The following is a 19,660-nucleotide window of genomic DNA, read 5'->3' as shown; positions in this document are numbered from 1 at the left end:
GCTTTTTATTTTACAGATGAAGAAAATAAAGGCAGGAGAGATTAAATGTCTTGTTGGGATTAGAAACAGATTTTAAAAATCTGCCAAACCTGAGACCACATCTCTCAACATTTTCTGGTTCATTCTTCTGTAAGCGTAGGAAAAGTATAATAGGAAGAGGGCATTTCCTCGATTGTAACACAGGGCTGGTATTAGGGACCAGCAGGTATTCAGGGTGTCTCACCTGTAAGTGACATAATTTTTGTTTTCAGTGAGGTCATTTCAGAAGTAACCATGCTTAATCTCTGCTTTAATAACTCTTTGCTTTATTTTAAATTTGCTTCTGTAGCTTTAATTTAAAAAGTTTGCAGTTAGGAAGTGATCATCAAATGGAGGGTTCCTAAAAGGGATAACTAGGGCCTCTGCAAGCTAACATTTTGTAAAAATGTTACACTGAAATCTAGTGTAATTTTATACTCCCTTCTCAGTTCTTCTGTGTTCTTTCTCCTGTGTACTGGGAATACCTTGAACTTGCCAGTTGGTCCCCTTTGATCATTACAGAGAAGTCTTTCATACATTGAGGTGTTAGGATGCCTTTAACTTAACAGAAGTAATATTATGCTGGAATATTTATACTATGAATGACTTATGTTTAGCTTAGCTTTGGCTATATAAGTCATCATTCATTTATTTAGCAGACATTTTTCTGAGTACCTAGGTAGATAACAGGATGTCCCAAAGATGACTCAAGTACTCAGTTTCATGAGGCACTACAATGTGATAAATGTTGTGGTGGAGGCAGCTAAAAATTGCGTTGGGATTCAAGTGGGGAGCATCTCACTTTATGAGTGAGGGAAGCTTCAAAGGGGAGGTGCCTTTTGGATTGAGTCCAAAAGGAAGGTTGTAACTTTATAGAGAATAGGAAAAGATCCTCTAAGAGGAGTGAACAACAGGTTCAAAGGCACAGTGAATGGTGAAAATTCACTTTAGTTTTTGTCTAAAGTAGCACATCCCAATGTGTGGTACATGAACAATTCGTTTTGTAACTGATAGTTTTAGGTGGGTGGGACATGGAGGTAACATTTTTTATTTTAAAAATTAATTTTAAATAGTGATAAATAGTAAAGCTACAAGTAGTACGTTAAAACTTGATTTAGAACCATTGCTTTGAATGAGAATAAATTTATTGGAGTAAAAACGGTACTTCGTTTAAAGAAAAGTATTAGGTAGACAGTTGTTCCGGGGGAAGATGAATTGGGGATTAGTGCTCTAAGAGCGTATGTGGCCTGGTGGGAAAGGGACGGTGAGGTCAGCTGAGGAGCCCTGCATACTTGTGCTCAGGATGCCAGGTTTCATCTTGAGGTACCCCAGGGGGTATTAGAGACTTCAGGGAGAAGAGTGACATGGTCACTGTATTTGAAAAAGGTAATTCTGGAGCAGTGAAGGATGGATGGGAGGAAGAAGCCCCCAGTGCTGTCCATACTGTGCATTATGATCAGACATCTCAGGGGAGATATTTTACTTTATGTTTCCATTTGTAATGGAAGCTCAGGTTTTTATCATGCATTTTTTTCCCCACTGGAAATTGTATATTGGAGTTCTTTTCCCTTTATATTACTTTCTTTTGGGTTTATAAAGGCAATATTAAATCTTCTTGGTGAACGATGTCTTGTCACATCTGTAACGAGAGGGTTTTTGTCCCTAACTCCTCCACTTTAACTTATGTAGCCATTGCTTTGAATATCTACAATCTATAGATGGTTTGGCCTCTCCTTGTTCTTTCAAATTGTTTTCACGGGGGCTAATTCTTCCCGTAAATGGAAATATGGCAATCCCATGACATTTTCTGGTTGCTTTCAGTCACATAATGATGTTCCAGTTCAGTAATCAAAGGATCCAATACCAAGTCATAATAAAAACTCTGCCCTTGGTGTGGAGTGGAGGTTTCTTTCCTCTGGCAGCTGAGGCCTACTGTGGGTAGAAAGATTGTACTGGGAATGGGCTTGTTGACTTATCTCTTTCCATAGGGAGCACATATACCTCTCCTTTCCACGAGGCTGGCTATAAGTCAGACCAGGTAAAAGAGGAAAGGGGACTTTAAAGTCCTTACTTGACTGATTTTGTTGTGCTGGATCATAGGACCCACAGGAGTTTAGACCTGATGCTTTCTCTCGTAGATGCTCTTTAGTTGTTGGAGGTAGCCTAACCACTCTCATGACATAACTGGAAACTAACTCTGATGGGGACAATTGCGTGCATGTCTAATCCATTCATTTGTTTGCATCTCCCTCGGCCACTAAGACTTTTGTCATCTTGCCAGCTTCTCTTTGCTGGTCACTTGCCCTCCTGGGTGGTCAGGACTGGCTATATAATTTGTAGAACATAGTGAACTGAGTTCACTCTGTATAGAACTCTGAGAATGCAGGGTGCTCTCTCAAAAATTATTAAGAATTTTTAAGTCAGTGACAGCAGAACACGTCCACAAAGATGGCCTTGCAAGTGGCTCTCATGAATGAGACCTGAGGCAATCCTGTGCAGGCAGACACACGTCACGTATTCTTTGTCTAAAGAGGTTCTGGAACACAGGCCAGCTCCCACTTGTTTACTGTACTGTCAAAGCAGTTGACTAACCTGTATCATGCCCTTAGATTTTCTAGATGACAGTCTGACAGTGGTCTCCAGTATTCCCTGTGCATTCGAGGACCTGTAGGAAGATCTCCTAATGGGCTTCCAAAAACCCCTTTCTTGTATTAATTTCCTATTGTTGATAAAATAAATCCCCACAAACATCGTGGCTTAACACAATACAAATGTATTGTGCAGTCCTGGAGGTCAGAAGTCTGACATGGTGCTCAATGGGTAAAATCAAGGTGTTGGCAAGGCTACTTTCCTCTGGAGGCTCTAGGAAAGAATCTCTTTTCTTGCCTTTTCCTGCTTCCAAAGGTCACCTGCATTCCTAGGCTCATGGCTCCTTCTTTCTTCCTAAAAGCCAGAGGTGTAGAATCTTGAAATCTCTCTGATTCTCTGACCTTTGCTTCTGTGGTCACATTGTCTGCTCTCACTCTGACCTTCCTGCCTCCCTCTTACAAGGTCCCTGATGATAACTTCTGGTCCATCCCAAATAACTCAGGATAATATCCCCATTTCAAGATCCTTAAACATGGGGCGCCTGGGTGGCTCAGTCGTTGAATGTCTGCCTTTGGCTCAGGTCCTGATCCCAGGGTCCTGTGATCGAGCCTCACATTGGGCTCCCTGCTCTGCGGGAAGCCTGCTTCTCCCTCTCCCACTCCCCCTGCTTGTGTTCCCTCTCTCGCTGTCTCTCTCTCTCTCAAATAAATAAATAAATAAAATCTTATTAAAAAAAAAAGATCCTTAAACACATCTGCAAAGACCAGTTGTCATGTGAAGTAACATACCCACCGAGGATGGGGACATGGACGTGTTTGGGGCAGGGGTCATCATTCAGCCTATCTCACTTATCTTGAGCAAAGGGAGAAGCAGCCCTCCCATCCTTCCCTTTGAATTCACATCTCACTAGGATAGGGAGGGTCTATACCCCATTGTGTGTATAGGCACAGCACAGCACTCTGAAGAAGTCTTTCCTCCAATCTTAGCTCTACACTAATTCTAAAAAAAGTTGGTGAGGAGTTTAAGAATCATCTAAGAAGTTCTCCAAATAAACTATTTATACTCAAGTCCTTATCTCAGGGTCTGTTTCAAATTCATCCCTTGTCTTATGCTTTCCTGATTTTACTGTTAAAATATTTCAGTACCCATTAGTATATCAACTTTGGTCCTTACAGAAAGTGTTATGATAGCATTTAAATAGGAAAACAATAATAGATCATTCCATTTTTTTGAGTTAAGTGATGCATTTCCCTCTGATGAAAAGTTAATTTAGAAAGTTCTGGGAAGTGATTATTTTCTTCTATGCCCTGCTTTGAGTCCTGATACCTTGCAGTTTCCACACTTACATGATTTAGAGTAAAATCTTCAAATGTTATTTCAAAGGCAAGGTTTTTTATTTTTTTTTTCCTTCCTTTTCAAAATGGGATATTCGAGTAGATAGCTATGTGTAACCTGTTTGACTTTTTCCTCCACAGCCTGACAGCTCCAAGATTCAGTTCTGTGCCAGGCTGCAGGACAACTTCCCTCACTGATCGTAGGAATCTAACTCATGTAGAATCTAGCCAGCCCTGCCTGTTTTCTCTGACTCTGTACTCCCAGCCTAGTACTTGAGCTAGTACATCATTCCCATGACCAGTGTCCTATTTTATTCCTCAGTTTCAGGGTCTGGAATTCTGTCACAAGCCTCCCTGGGAACACAGTACTGATTTATCCTGCAATTAGACTATTTTTGCTAGAACCTGATACATGGATCTCTGACCCTAAATTCTTCCTCAAAGCTGGGCCCATCAGTGCTTCCACAATTTTCCAAGGTTCTGCCTGCCCAAATCCCCATGTCTCTATGGTCTGCCTGCTTACTGGAATATGCCCCTGTTACCATTGGTTGGGTTTCCTTGGTTCTAATCACCTGCCTTGTCCCCCTCCTTTGTCTCTGTACCAGCTCTCTAGATCTCAAATGCTTTTTGTACAACCATCCTCTGCTTTGCTGCCAAATCAGAATCTTAATAGCTGTCCCTTCCAGGAGTTGTGTTTTACTCCTGCTTCAGCAGCTTCTCTTCATGTGGAATATTCTGCTGTGGATGGAATGCTTATTGTAATAATATTAATGTATAAATTGGGGTATTTTTTATGAAAGTGAAAAGTGAGATTTTATAATTAGGTTATATTTTGAAAATTCTATGCATGAGGTATAGTTTGGTGACACTTAAACACATAAAGCATTTTTTGGAGCTGTTTCACAGATAACAGAGTGTTCTCAAAGACCGAGTTATGCTGTAATTCAGGAGAGAGGGTGCTCAATTTTAAATTTGATCTCTTTCTTCCAATACTCATTGATTTTTGTTTGGGTCCTTGTAATTTTAATAGACCTCTTTCCTGTAAAAATGTAAATAAAGATAAAGGTGAATGTTTTCTTAAGCTGATTTTAGTTTTGAACAAAACATCTCTGAGAGGTCAAATTCAAGATAATTTCAGAATTCTAAACAGGTTTTATAACCTCTATTGGCAAGAGATCTGTATTTGTAGAATCCATAAAGCTTTTAAGGTATAGTTGATATTGAAACAATAATGACCCTGGAACAGGATATTTCCTGGAGATTAATGACCAGCTGGGAGGGGTTGATGGCCTGAGGTGTAGTTGAGGGCCATTAACCTCAGACAGTCATTAAAGCCCAGGAAATGTCCTATGTCTAGGTCGTTATTGTTATTATAAATTGAAAATGGAAAAAAGAAACAGGCATACAAATGATCTGAAGGGCGCCTCCATTTCCAATGGTTTGAACAGGGAGCGTTCTGGGAGAATTTATTCCCCCGTCCATTAGCCAACAAATCTGTCTGAATCCTGTGTCACATTGCCCTTCAAGTGATAGGTCTTTGTGCTGGAAATCCCTGAATTCCCCAGACAGAACAGTTCCCTTGTTGTAGCTACCTTTGCTCAGAGTGACTGGATTAAACAAATAGTAATGGTAAATAGCTTCGCTACTGCTCTTTTTTTTTTTAGTTTTAATTTTTTTAAATTTAGTTTTATTATGTCATGTTAATCACCATACATTACATCATTAGTTTTTGATGTAGTGTTCCATGATTCACTCTTTGCATATAACACCCAGTGCTCCATTCAGTACGTGCCTTCTTTAATACCCATCACCAGGCTAACCCATCCCTCCCCCCTCCACCTCTAGAACCCTCAGTTTGTTTCTCAGAGTCCATAGTCTCTCATGGTTCGTCTCCCCCTCCGATTTCCCCCCCTTCATTTTTCCCTTCCTGCTATCTTCTTCTTCTTCTTCTTTTTTTTTTTTTACATATAATGTACTATTTGTTTCAGAGGTACAGATCTGTGATTCAACAGTCTTGCACAATTCACAGCGCTCACCATAGCACATACCCTCCCCAATGTCTATCACTCAGCCACCCCATCCCTCCCACCCCCCACCACTCCAGCAACCCTCAGTTTGTTTCCTGAGATTAAGAATTCCTCATATCAGTGAGGTCATATGATACATGTCTTTCTCTGATTGACTTATTCGCTCAGCATAATACCCTCCAGTTCCAGCCACGTTGTTGCAAATGGCAAGATTTCATTCCTTTTGATGGCTGCATAATATTCCATTGTATAAATGTACCACATCTTCTTTATCCATTCATCTGTCAATGGACATCTTGGCACTTTCCATAGTTTGGCTATTGCGGACATTGCTGCTATAAACCTCGGGGTGCACGTACCCCTTCAGATCCCTACATTTGTATCTTTGGGGTAAATGCTCTTAATTGTACCCTACATTGCCATCTACTTGCTTCCCGTGGGATCAGCTGTTTTCTTCTCTATTTAGCTGCAGTAAACTTCCCACAGCTAAATTTTAAGCCCTTGAATATGTTGTCTGTGCTTATTTCCCAGGTTGTTGTGGGGGGGGGACGTGCATGTTATTTGCTTTGCCATTGTGCTGTCTTTAGTCAAGCTACCTATGGCATCCCAGCCCAATTCCTTATTTAATTTCCAAAAAGTACTATAATTCAGAGATATTTTCAATTCCCAACTAAGACGCCATGCTTAGTTTTAAATGCAGTAAATTTCAGCTTTTATACTAATCCTGTAGTGGCAAATTCACCTTCCTCCTTTTTTTTTTCAAACAAAATATTCAAAATGGAGAAGTTATAGCTTTAGAGTTTCCACTTAGGCTTCATAACAAATAGTTGGATATGAAATATTCAGCTGGAATATTCTGAAATAACTTGCCAAATTTATTTTATTCGTTGGCTATAAGAAATTTCATGTAAGATTTATCCCTCCCCCCCCGCAAAAAAAAAAAAAAAAAAAATCAGAGCAGTATGACCTAAGGATCATCAGGCTACCATTTCATTTAGTCAGTAGTCACAGTGTCTGAGCCATGTGTTGGATCAGCTCAAATTCATCACCGATGACTGTAAAAAGAAAAAAAAAAAAAAAAAAGGAAAAGAAGGAAAGAAAAACTCAAAATATTTCCCTTGATAACATTGGTCAGGAATATCAGCTTTATAGAAGAATAGCATTCACTGTATAGTGCTAGGCTGCCAGTATTGTTAGGAATTTTATAAATATATGGTCCATTTTCAGAAGGTTCTTCTTTTCCCTATAGTGGTACCTGAAATTCCTGTTGCTTATGACTTTGGTCTAAGATATTGAAAGTCCAAGTTAAAATAGAAATGCTAAGTTTTCAGCCATTGATATTTACCTTAATTTTAAGTTCTTAAATCTTCCAGACCACAAGTAAACTGTGGATTCAATATACTCAAAATAGTAAGATTAATAAATAATAAAGGGAAGTATTTATAAACATATTCTTTTTTCAAATCCCTATCCATGCAATTTATGAAATTCCTTTTCTTAGCAGGATCTTCAGAGTAATTCACATTCTTTTTGATGTTCCTAAAAGTCTTTCTATTTCACCATTCCTTCTCATTTTAACATGTTTTTATCAAACTTTTTTTTTTTTTTGTGCTAGTCTGTGCTCTGTTGCTTTCTAGAATCTCTTTATGCTGACATTTCTGGTGAGGTGGGCTTACATTCATGCAGGCTGCAGAATTTGTTGTTGCCTTATGGTGGCACAACTCATGAAATGAATGTCACCCTATAATGTTGTTAGTGTTAGTCTGGTGAGGTGTGGAGTGTGGAAGAACACTCTTTCCACCAGCTACAACTGTTTTTTTTTTTTTTTCCCCTTCCTATAACAATAATCTGACTTTGAGTTTTTATTTTCGTAGTCTGCCTGTTGATTTCCTAATTTATCTTAATTTAATAATTCTTCTTCCCACCCCTTTGACTCCTATATTGCCCCTTCTAGTGGAATTTGGTGCAAGTTATTATGGGAATGGGTTGGGAGATATTACAAATGATGTTGTCCATGGTGACCTATAAAATCACCCCCTGGCCCTCTACTGAACTAGGCATCTTGAATCTCCCTTTGGGATGAAGTCCCTCCATATTTCACACTGCTGTAAATTTCCAGGGCCCTCTCTCTGAGTGGTTACACAACCACATTTCTACTCCATCAGTCATTGCTTATTGATGAAGGCCCTGCAATCATCCTGAGTAGTCTACACAGAAGCACTCTGCCATATGTGAACTCTTGCATTGCATGGGGTAGACTAGAGACCCTTTGAGGACTCTGAATTCAGATTGTTTTTTCAAGTATTTTTATTGTGCTTCTGTAAGGGATACCAAAAGGTGTAAATATCCTGAGTGTGCAACCACAATATAATCTAGGCAAGGGAGAGAAAATGAGACAACATATCGGGCTGCCCTTATTCAAAAAGAAGATGAAGGCATGGGAATATAGAACTATATTTGTTGAAGACTTTCAATTTATTTGGGTATACGCTTCTAATTTACTGCTCTTCTTCACTGTATTATGATGTAATTATGTATTATAGTACTTCATTGTAAATAATTAATAACAGGTACCTTAGTAATATGTTGGCTAGGTTGCAGAAGGTTTCAGTCACTTTTAATTATTAAAATAGTTTTTTTTTTAATTTTAATATTAAATTCAAAGCATTTTCCCCCTTCATTCTACACAGAATTGACTTCTTATTCTAGCTTCTGGCCAGGAGTTTTTCTATCATGTTTAGGCAAGGTAGATGGAAAGGTACAAGAGTAAATGCTTCCTATTTAACTGCCTGTGGTGAGGCTGAGTTCTCTGACTGGTTAGTTGTCCTCATTGTCCTCATTTGTTTGGTTCAAGGTAATCATTACTGCCTTTTGGCGGCAGGCATGTAGTTGCTGGGGTCTCCCATATTAGGTTCTTCGGAGGGTTTCCAAAGTCCTTCCCTTCCTTTTTTTTTTTTTTAAGATTTTATTTATTTGAGAGAGAGAATAGAGAGAGAGAGAGCACATGAGAGGAGGGAGGGTCAGAGGGAGAAGCAGACTCCCTGCTGAGCAGGGAGCCCGATGCGGGACTCGATCTATGACATGTCAAATAATGGGTCAGATAGCTTCACAGCTGCCTCTTCTCCCACCATGTTCTCCAATTCTCTTTCTATGGTTCAAGCAGCCCAGGTGTGCTGGCCAAACAGACTGCCAACTGGAAAATAAACTGCCCAACTTCCCTTCCTATAGACACCTCCTGTTCCTAATATGGATTGCTTCTGAACAACTTTCCGTGGTTTTAGGTAACAAGATAATCTACTTCCCTTCTCCCTCTTGGAATGGTGTCTCTTCAAAAGGCTATTCTCCTCACTACCCTCTATGTTCTCTTTTTACATTGTCCAGGGAGTGGTGGTAATGCTTGGTAGTAAGGCTTGTTCTAAACTGAAGTCTGTTAGCCCTGTAGGGATATTCTGCATATCAGAATATGGGGGTCTTAGCTTGTGTTAGTCTTCAGCTTGGTCTTAGATACAGTTTTGGGGAACCTAGAAAATTCCCAGTTGATAACCTACTTCAATCCAGAGGAAAAAGAAAAGGGGGAGAATATGAAATAAAATCACTATTGCTGTTTCTATCCTAAAAGAATGAAATTAGAGTCATATAACTAAAGGTAAGTGGACTGAAATTAATATGAACCATTTGGGGGAAATTTGCTGGCCCAGAAAGGGTGCGGCTTGCCAGATATCCTACAAGGAGTCTAGAGGGATGAGACTCCTTTCAAGGACAGCTGGTGCAATATCAATAGTTAACAGAGAAAACAAAAGTCACATTCTGCTCCTGTTGGCTCTGAGAACTTGATCTCCCTCCCTCTACCCTGGAAAGGGTAGAACTGAAAATATGAAAATAGAATTAAGTTTCAAGGGAGTAGGGGAAACAGAGAACACTGATGTGCTTTGAGCTCAGGTCTTCAGGCCCTGACACATTACACTCCAGGATGCCAGAACCAACAAATGTGATTTCTGATTACTTTTTGGTCATCACTAAGAGTGCTTAGTTTTTTTCTGTTGTTGTTTTGTTGTTGTTGTTTCACTTTTTTTCTTGAAAGTACAATGAGAGTTTACAGAGAAAATGCACCCCTCCCCCCCAAAAAAAATCAAATGGAGAAAAAAAAGAAAACGAAGGAAAAAGGATTTTGAAAACGATAGCCTAGTGATTTTGATGTTATTGTAAGCATAATTTTTGACTGGACTAGTAAGTGGATGGTTTATGAACAGTTATCAAGAGAGAGTAATCCCTGAAAGCAACATGGGTTCGAGAAGAACATTACCTGGACTAATCAGATCTCTTTTCCCTTTTTTAGACTAGTAATTCAGAGTAAAGCTGAAATATAATGTATTCTAAATTCCATAGGGCTTCTTACATTCTCTCATTGCATTCTCAAAGATATAATGGGGAAATGTGGGCAGATTGTTGTTTGCATAGGTGGGTTCATAGCTGTTTGAGAGGAAGCTCATTCACTCAACAAATAATTTTGAATCCTTGTTGTATTCTAGGCAATGTGTGTAACCCTCAGGATAAGAGACTAGAGAATTGATACTGCTTAGATGTCTGCTGTGTGTACTTATGCTAGGTGCCTTGTCCATGGGATCTCTTTTACTTGTCTGAGAGGTGGGCATCATTATATCTATATTACAGGTGAGGAAACTGGGGTTCACAGTTGTTGTCCAAGATCATAATACTAGTACGATGTGTAGCCAAGATTCAAACTTTGATCTACTTCATGGTAAAACCATGATCTTCCCATGACATGATTTTCATTGCTCCAGAGGATAAAAGTAGTTACCAAGAGTTGAGTCAGCATAGTAAATTGAGCATCAGATGCTGAGTCACTATAAAGAGGAACTCTCCATCACCTGGAGCTCTGAGGCCTCTGAGCTCTGTGCCTGCCCAGTGCACTCTCACTGCAGGTTTTCAATGAGAGAAGGAATGACTCTCTGTCCTAGATCACACGATGTGATAGCTGTGTTAGGGGAAATGTTGATGCATGGCACCTCTGAAATCCTTTCCAATTAGAGTAGCCTTTGAGTCTGTGACAGTCTACACCTACTAAGAGTCCCTATATTTCTGAGAAAATGGGTTTGTTTATTGCCTTTTTGACTTAGTGATATAATGAAAATATTTTACTATGCTTTTAAGACTCTTCATAAATGTCATTTTTAAAGACATGATTTTTGAAGTTTCTTATATGTAATGTTTTATCTTTACTTCAGATTATTCCTTAGGATAGATTCCTAAGAGTGGAATTATTGTAACTAAGTGTTGGAGCCTTTAAGTGTATGTGTGTTTGTGTGTATTTATATATATGTCTTTTTTAAAAATTTTATTTTATTATGTTATGTTAATCACCATACATTACATCATTAGTTTTTGATGTAGTGTTCCATGATTCATTTTTTGCGTATAACCAGTGATCCATTCAATATGTGCCCTCTTTAATACCCATCACCAGACTAACCCATCCCTCCACCCTCCTCCCCTCTAGAACCCTCAGTTTGTTTCTCAGAGTCCATAGTCTCTCATGGTTCATCTCCCCCTTCGATTTCCCCCTCTTCATTTTTCCCTTCCTACTTTTTTTTTTTTTTAACCTGTAATGTATTATTTGTCTCAGAGGTACAGGTCTGTGATTCATCAGTCTTACACAATTCACAGCGCTCACCGTAGCATATACTCTCCCCAATGTCCATCACCCAGTTACCCGATCCCTCCCACCCCCCACCACTCCAGTAACCCTCAGTTTCCTGAATTTAAGAATTCCTCATATCAGTTGAGATCGTATGATACATGTCTTTCTCTGATTGACTTATTTCGCTTAGCATAATACCCTCTAGTTCCATCCACGTTGTTGCAAAAGGCAAGATTTCATTTTTTTTGATGGCTGCATGATATTCCATTGTAGATATATACCACATCTTCTTTATCCACTCATCTGTTGATGGACATCTTGGCTCTTTTCATAGTTTGGCTATTGTGGACACTGCTGCTATAAACATCGGGATGCACGTACCCCTTCAGATCACTACATTTGTATCTTTGGGGTAAATACCCAGGAGTGCAATTGCTGGGTCGTACGGTAGCTCTATTTTCAACTTTTTGAGGAACCTCCATACTGTTTTCCAGAGTGGCTACACCAGCTTGCATTCCCACCAACAGTGTAGGAGGGTTCTCCTTTCTCTGCGTCCTCACCAACATCTGTTGTTTCCTGACTTGTTAATTTTAGCCATTCTGACTGGTGTGACTCATTGATGTTTTGATTTGTATTTCCCTGATGCCGAGTGATGTTGAGCACTTTTTCATTGTGTCTGTTGGCCATTTGGATGTCTTCTTTGGAAACATGTCTGTTCATGTCTTCTGCCCATTTCTTGATTGGATTATTTGTTCTTTGGGTGTTGAGTTTGGTAAGTTCTTTATAGATTTTGGATACTAGCCCTTTATCTGATGTGTCATTTGCAAATATCTTCTCCCATTCTGTCCATTGTCTTTTGGTTTTGTTGACTCTTTCCTTTGCTGTGCAAAAGCTTTTTACCTTGATGAAATCCCAATAGTTCATTTTTGCCCTTGCTTCCCTTGCCTTTGATGATGTTTCTAGGAAGAAGTTGCTGTGGCTGAGGTTGAAGAGATTGCTGCCAGTGTTCTCCTCTAGGATTTTGATGGACTACTGTCTCACATTTAGGTCTTTCATCCATTTTGAGTCTATTTTTGTGTGTGGTGTAAGGAGATGGTCCAGTTTCATTCTTCTGCATGTGGCTGTCCAATTTTCCCAGCACCATTTGTTGAAGAGACTGTCTTTTTTCCATTGGACATTCTTTCCTGCTTTGTCGAAGATTAGTTGACCATAGAGTTGAGGGTCCATTTCTGGGCTCTCTATTCTGTTCCATTGATCTATGTGTCTCTTTTTGTGCCAGTACCATACTCATGGATTGGAATAACAAATATTGTGAAGATGTCAATGCTATCTAGAGCAATCTACACATTTAATACAGTCCCTATCAAAATACCATCAACTTTTTTCAAAGAAATGGAACAAATAATCCTAAAATTTGTATGGAACCAGGAAAGACCCCGAATAGCCAGAGGAATGTTGAAAAAGAAAAGCAAAGCTGGTGGCATCACAATTCCAGACTTCAAGCTCTATTACAAAGCTGTAATCATCAAGACAGTATATATGTCTTTCTTCAGTCTCTCCTTGCCCTCTGTGTTGGGGCCAGTTTCAGATTTTATTCAGGAAGCTCCTGAGGTTTTCAACCAACAGAAGTATCTGTGCAGAATTATATTCCCACAAGCAGGGCTTGAGAGTGCTTCTCTTATCTCATCTTTGCTTCTGTGTTGGATGATTATCACAATTTTGGGTAAATATTTAGGTGAAAAATGGTATCTAAAATATGCTTCAGTTTTATTTTTTGATTATTAATGTGATATATTTAAAATTTTTCACATTAGCCATTTTATCTAACTCTTATTAAATTATTCATTTTTTATGAGGTAAAATACCAATTTATATAAGTAATTTATATACTTATAAAAATTTATGTACTTATCACATATATATGAGAAACCTCACCAAAAATGGGAATTGGGTAGGGAAAGAAACTTTAAAAGATCAGCACACTGTCAGCCCATAGACTGTAGAGTTCTCAGCCAGATAGGGTGGCCAATGTGCCCCAACCCCCGCCTTTTTCCCCCAAAAAGCAAAGTTTCAAAATAGTATAAAATTTAAAAACCATTCTGTGCATAAGCTATTCAAGATTTCTCTAGCACTAACTGATACAAAGCATGATGAGATGGCATTTTTTTTTTCCTTTTTTTTTTATTGTTATGTTAATCACCATATATTACATCATTAGTTTTTGGTGCAGTGTTCCATGATTCATTGTTTGTTCATAACACCCAGTGCTCCATGCAGAACGTGCCCTCCTCAATACCCATCACCAGGCTAACCCATCCCCCTACCCCCCTCCCCTCTAGAACCCTCAGTTTGTTTTTCAGAGTCCATCATCTCTCATGGTTCGTCTCCCCCTCTGACATACTCCCCTTTTCTTCCTCTCCTGTTATCTTCTTCTTTTTCTTTTTTCTTAAAATATGTTGCGTTATTTGTTTCCGAAGTACAGATCTGTGATTCAACAGTCTTGCACAATTCACAGCGCTCACCATAGCACATACCCTCCCCAATATCTATCACCCAGCCACCCCATCCCTCACACCCCCAACCACTCCAGTAACACTCAGTTTCTTTCCTGAGATTAAGAATTCCTCATATCAGTGAGGTCATGTGATACATGTCTTTCTCTGATTGACTTATTTCACTCAGCATAACACCCTCCAGTTCCATCCACGTCGTTGCAAATGGCAAGATCTCATTCCTTTTGATGGCTGCATAATATTCCATTGTGTATATATACCACATCTTCTTTATCCATTCATCTGTCGATGGGCATCTTGGCTCTTTCCACAGTTTGGCTATGGTGGACATTGCTGCTATAAACATTGGGGTACACGTACCCCTTCGGGTCCCTACATTTGTATCTTTGTGGTAAATACCCAGTAGTGCAATTGCTGGATCGAACGGTAGCTCTAATTTCAACTGTTTGAGGAACCTCCATACTGTTTTCCAGAGGGGTTGCACCAGCTTGCATTCCCACCAACAGTGTAGGAGGGTTCCCCTTTCTCCACATCCCCGCCAACATCTGTCATTCCCTGACTTGTTAATTTTAGCCATTCTGACGGGTGTGAGGTGGTATCTCATTGAGGTTTTGATTTGGATTTCCCTGATGCCAAGCGATGTTGAGCACTTTTTCATGTGCCTGTTGGCCATTTGGATGTCTTCTTTGGAGAAATGTCTGTTCATGTCTTCTGCCCATTTCTTGATTGGATTATTTGTTCTTTGGGTGTTGAGTTTGATAAGTTCTTTATAGATTTTGGATACTAGCCCTTTATCTGATATGTCATTTGCGAATATTTTCTCCCATTCTGTCGGTTTTCTTTTGGTTTTGTGGACTGTTTCTTTTGCTGTGCAGAAGCTTTTTATCTTGATGAAATCCCAATAGTTCATTTTTGCCCTGGCTTCCCGTGCCTTTGGCGATGTTTCTAGGAAGAAGTTGCTGCGGCTAAGGTCAAAAAGGTTGCTACCTGTGTTCTCCTTTAGGATTTGGATGGACTCCTGTCTCACGTTTAGGTCTTTCAACCATTTGGAGTCTATTTTTGTGTGTGGTGTAAGGAAATGGTCCAGTTTCATTCTTCTGCATGTGGCTGTCCAATTTTCCCAACACCATTTGTTGAAGAGACTGTCTTTTTGCCATTGGACATTCTTTCCTGCTTTGTCAAAAATAAGTTGACCATAGAGTTGAGGGTCCATTTCTGGGCTCTCGATTCTGTTCCATTGATCTATGTGTCTGTTTTTGTGTGAGATGGCATTTTTAGAGACAGCAGCTTCAGACCCTGAAAAGGGTGATAAGGTGAGTTTATTTCATGTGACTAAATCAGTGGCAAACACAATTTTCTTTTTTCTTTCAAGGAGGCAGGAAAGCATGTAAATGGTCACCTCAACATAAGGGGGACATGATGAACCATTCCGTGAGTGGTTGGGTAAGGGGTAAAGAAAGGACAAGGAATTGGTCTCAGATAGAGGTCTCACTATCTTATTGTTTGGTCACTTCTGATGAAAAAAATTAAAAGTAAGTTTTTCAAAGCTAGGCTGAAAACCTGAGCCATACTCTTTTTTGGCTAACTCCTTCTGGAATCACCTTTCTAATTTAGCTGGTACATTGAACAGAGCAGTGATGTTTCCCAGAATGGGTCTCCTTCTGGGCTCTGGCTCTCAATAAGGCAGGCCCCTTTTGCTTTCCCTCCTCTGTGGAGAGGGCAGTATGCAGTAAGCTGAAAAGTGACTTTCCAAATGTGAGGAAGGGGTTAGACTGCTGCTTCAGAACTGCGGAATTATTTATAATGTTTTACAAATGGTCACTACATCAACAGCAATGAAAAAGGTAATTATAAAGTGTGTACATCACAACATACTTTTTAAAGAAAAGATTTATTTATTTATTTGAGAGAGAGTGAGAGAGAATGCCGGAGGGAGGGGCAGAGAGAAAGAGAGAATCTCAAGCAGACTCCCCACAGATCACGAGTCCATCATGGGACTCATGGGGCTTGATCTCACTATCCTGAGATCGTGACCCTGAGATCATGACCCTGAGATCATGACCTGAGCCGAAATCAAGAGTTGGACACTTAACTGACTGAGCCACCCAGGCGCCCCCATTGCAACATACTTTTAAGGACACTTCACATTGTGCTCACATTCCCTTAAATATTATTCCCAAAGGAGCTCAGCCTCAAGCCTGACTGCAATCTCTGGGGAGAGGCAGACACTAGTGAAAAAGACACAGGGGTTGGGGTGGGGAAAGTGGCAAAAGGAGAAAGCAGCCTTTCAGTTAAAGATCAGCCATCAGTTTCAAGGCCAGCTTTGGGCAGGCTGGCCTCAGGCTGGAGCTGGTGTCGGGGGAAGAGCAGGGTGCGACTGGGGTGCTCTACATACCATTCAGGTCAGGCAGGAGCTGGTCTGGCATCCTTTGTGTGCAGAGATGCTCCTTTTTGGTGCATTTCATCTTATCTTCCAAATCATCAATTATCTTCTCTAGCTTGGCTACCAATCTCTCAGCAAACTCGGCATAGGTCTTTGCCTGCTTGAGTTTATCAGTAAGAATCTGTATCTCTTCTGCATATTTGTCTCCCTTTTGAGAGTACTTTTCTTCTGCAGCACTCAGACACTTTGGGTTCTGGTCCATCAGTCTTATCTGCTCATCCACCTCCTCGCAATGGAGTCTGCCAGCTCAGCTCGGTCCTCTGTGCATTCCAGGTCCCCCTCAGTAATCACCAACTTCTGAACCACCCCTTCGTACTTCTCATCTGCTTGTTCTGCAGTGTGCTCAGCTTGCTTGAATTGGATTTCCTGGAGTTCCATCTTTTCTTCATCTCTTAAGGCGCAGTTTTCAGTAATCTTTATACTTCTCTTACTCTCATCAGCAGCTTTCTCGGCTTCCTCCAGCTTTTGCAGGGCATGGTCCAGCTCTTCTTCAACCAGCTAGATTCTCTGGTTCCAGGAGGCCACCTCAGCCTCAGCCTGCTCCTGGGCCCGCCTGTCCGCCTCCACTTCCTGCTGTAGGTGTTCGGCCCTCTCCTTTGCATCATTGGCTTGCTGCTGCAGAACCTGCATGTTGTACTTCACTGCCTCGATGGTGGTGATACCGGGCATGGTGCCCTCCTGGCTCCTGCCAATGCTTGGCTTCCTGCCTCCTCCGCTCAGAGCTGCAGCCGCTTCTCTGTAATGCTTTTTGGTTATATGAAACAGAAAGCCACTTCAAACTAGCTTAACAAAAAATGGGAATTTCCTGACTCACTGATGGCTCCCGAGAACTACCTTATGTAGTGCTGAGTTCAGGGACTTGATATCATCATCCAGACTCAGACTGTCCATCTCTCAGCTTGGATGTCCTCTGGACTGATGCAATTCAGGCAGATCTTTCCTCTTGGTGACAAAATGACCATGCAGAGATCCAGTCTTCTTAATCACTCAGTGAAGGAGGTGTCTCTTTTCCAGTCATTGTAGTACAGTCTCTCAAATGAGTCTCACGGGCTGGACACAGCCATGTGCTCATTCCTGACACAGTCAGTCTGCCCAGGAATATAGAATGTGGGAATGGCCATATTTACCTTGTTCATCCACTTTTGGAGGGATAGAGACACTCAAAAAAGCCAAGAGGGAGCACATTGTTAGCCCAAAGGAAAATTAAGGTTCTGCTACAAAAAAATTAGATGTCTGTTACAGTTTTAATTTTGCTCAAGGTGTTTTCTCATATAAAGACAAAATATTATGTGGTCAAATTTAAGTTTTCCTATAATTTCTTATCTAACTTTAAAGCTTAAAAAGTCACAGAATCAATAAAATTACTTTCTATTTCCTTCAATTTTTTATGGTTTATATTTTTGCACTTATCTTTTTTATTTTTTAAAGATTTTATTTGAGACAGAGGGTGAGCATGCAGAGCAGGGGGAGGGAGAGGCAGAGGGAGAAGCAGACTCCCCACTGAGCAGGGAGCCCGATGCAGGACTTAATCCCAGGACCCTGAGTTCATGACCTGAGCTGAAGGCAGACGCTTAACTGACTGAGCCATCAAGGTGCCCCTGCACTTATCTTTTAATTAACCTAGAATTAAATAGACTTAAAAGCCAAATAAGTTACTAAATATTTCAGTAAGATTTATTGCTAAAACTGATTTATCAACATTTATAATATATAAATTTTAATGAACACTTTTCTATTTCTAAGTCATTTATTGACTTTTTTCTGTTTTTTGAGACTTATTTATTTTTCTTATTATGTTAATCACCATACATTACATCATTAGTTTTTGATGTAGTGTTCCATGATTCATTGTTTGCATATAACACCCAGGGCTCCATGCAGTCCGTGCCCTCTTTAATACCCATCACCAGGCTAACCCATCCCCCCACCCTCCCCTCTAGAACCCTCAGTTTATTTCTCAGAGTCCATAGTCTCTCATGGTTTGTCTCCCCCTCCGATTAACCCCCCTTCATTCTTCCCTTCCTGGTATCTTCTTCTTCTTCTTCTTTTTTTTTTAGAACAAAATTATTGTTTTTCTAAATTTTTTATTGTTATGTTAATCACCATACATTACATCATTAGTTTTTGATGTAGTGTTCCATGATTCATTGTTTGTGCATAAAACCCAGTGCTCCACGCAGAACGTGCCCTCTTTAATACCCATCACCAGGCCAACCCATCCCCCCACCCCCTCCCCTCTAGAACCCTGTTTGTTTTTCAGAGTCCATCGTCTCTCATGGTTCATCTCCCCCTCCGACTTACTCCCCTTCATTCTTCCCCTCCTGCTATCTTCTTCTTTTTTTTTCTTAACATATATTGCATTATTTGTTTCAGAGGTACAGATTTGTGATTCAACAGCCTTGCACAATTCACAGCGCTCACCATAGCACATACCCTCCCCAATGTCTATCACCCAGCCAACCCTTCCCTCCCACCCCCCACCACTCCAGCAACCCTCAGTTTGTTTCCTGAGATTAAGAACTCCTCATATCAGTGAGATCATATGACACATGTCTTTCTGATTGACTTATTTCACTCAGCATAACACCCTCCAGTTCCATCCACGTCGTTGCAAATGGCAAGATCTCATTCCTTTTGATGGCTGCATAATATTCCATTGTGTATATACACCACATCTTCTTTATCCATTCATTAAGATTTATTTTTAAGTAATCTCTACACCCAGTGTGGAGCTTGAACTTACAACCCCAAGATCAAGAGTTGCATGCTCTACCAACTGAACCAACCATTTGCCCCTTTTCTGTCTATTCTTATGCCAGCACTATAGCATTGTAGTTATTGTAGCTATGTAATATGCTTTGACATTTGGTGGGACAAATAAACGGCAGGTAGCTTAAATGAAAGGGGGATAGAAAGACCTGGAGTCACGAGTTTTACCTATTACAGTAGAGCCTGTTTTTACCCAGAAGAGGCTGCCTGTACAGTGGGCTCTCTTGGAGCTGAGGTTAAGGAGTAATTAAAAGGAAGAAGAGAATGAAAAGGTGGGGACATAGGGCCATGGAATCCAAAAATCACTA

At 40.3% G+C, this 19,660-nt stretch overlaps 1 pseudogene; it reads right to left on the bottom strand.

The window, feature by feature from the left end:
* Positions 1-16,527: 16,527 nt before the first annotated feature.
* LOC113909717 lies at positions 16,528-17,252 on the bottom strand (annotated as a pseudogene).
* Between the last annotated feature and the right edge of the window lie 2,408 nt (positions 17,253-19,660).

Source organism: Zalophus californianus, chromosome 6, assembly GCF_009762305.2.
Source record: "Zalophus californianus isolate mZalCal1 chromosome 6, mZalCal1.pri.v2, whole genome shotgun sequence".
NCBI classification, from domain to species: Eukaryota; Metazoa; Chordata; class Mammalia; order Carnivora; family Otariidae; genus Zalophus; species Zalophus californianus.
Note: the sequence above shows the minus strand (reverse complement) of the source record. Positions and strands in the feature narration are given on the sequence as shown.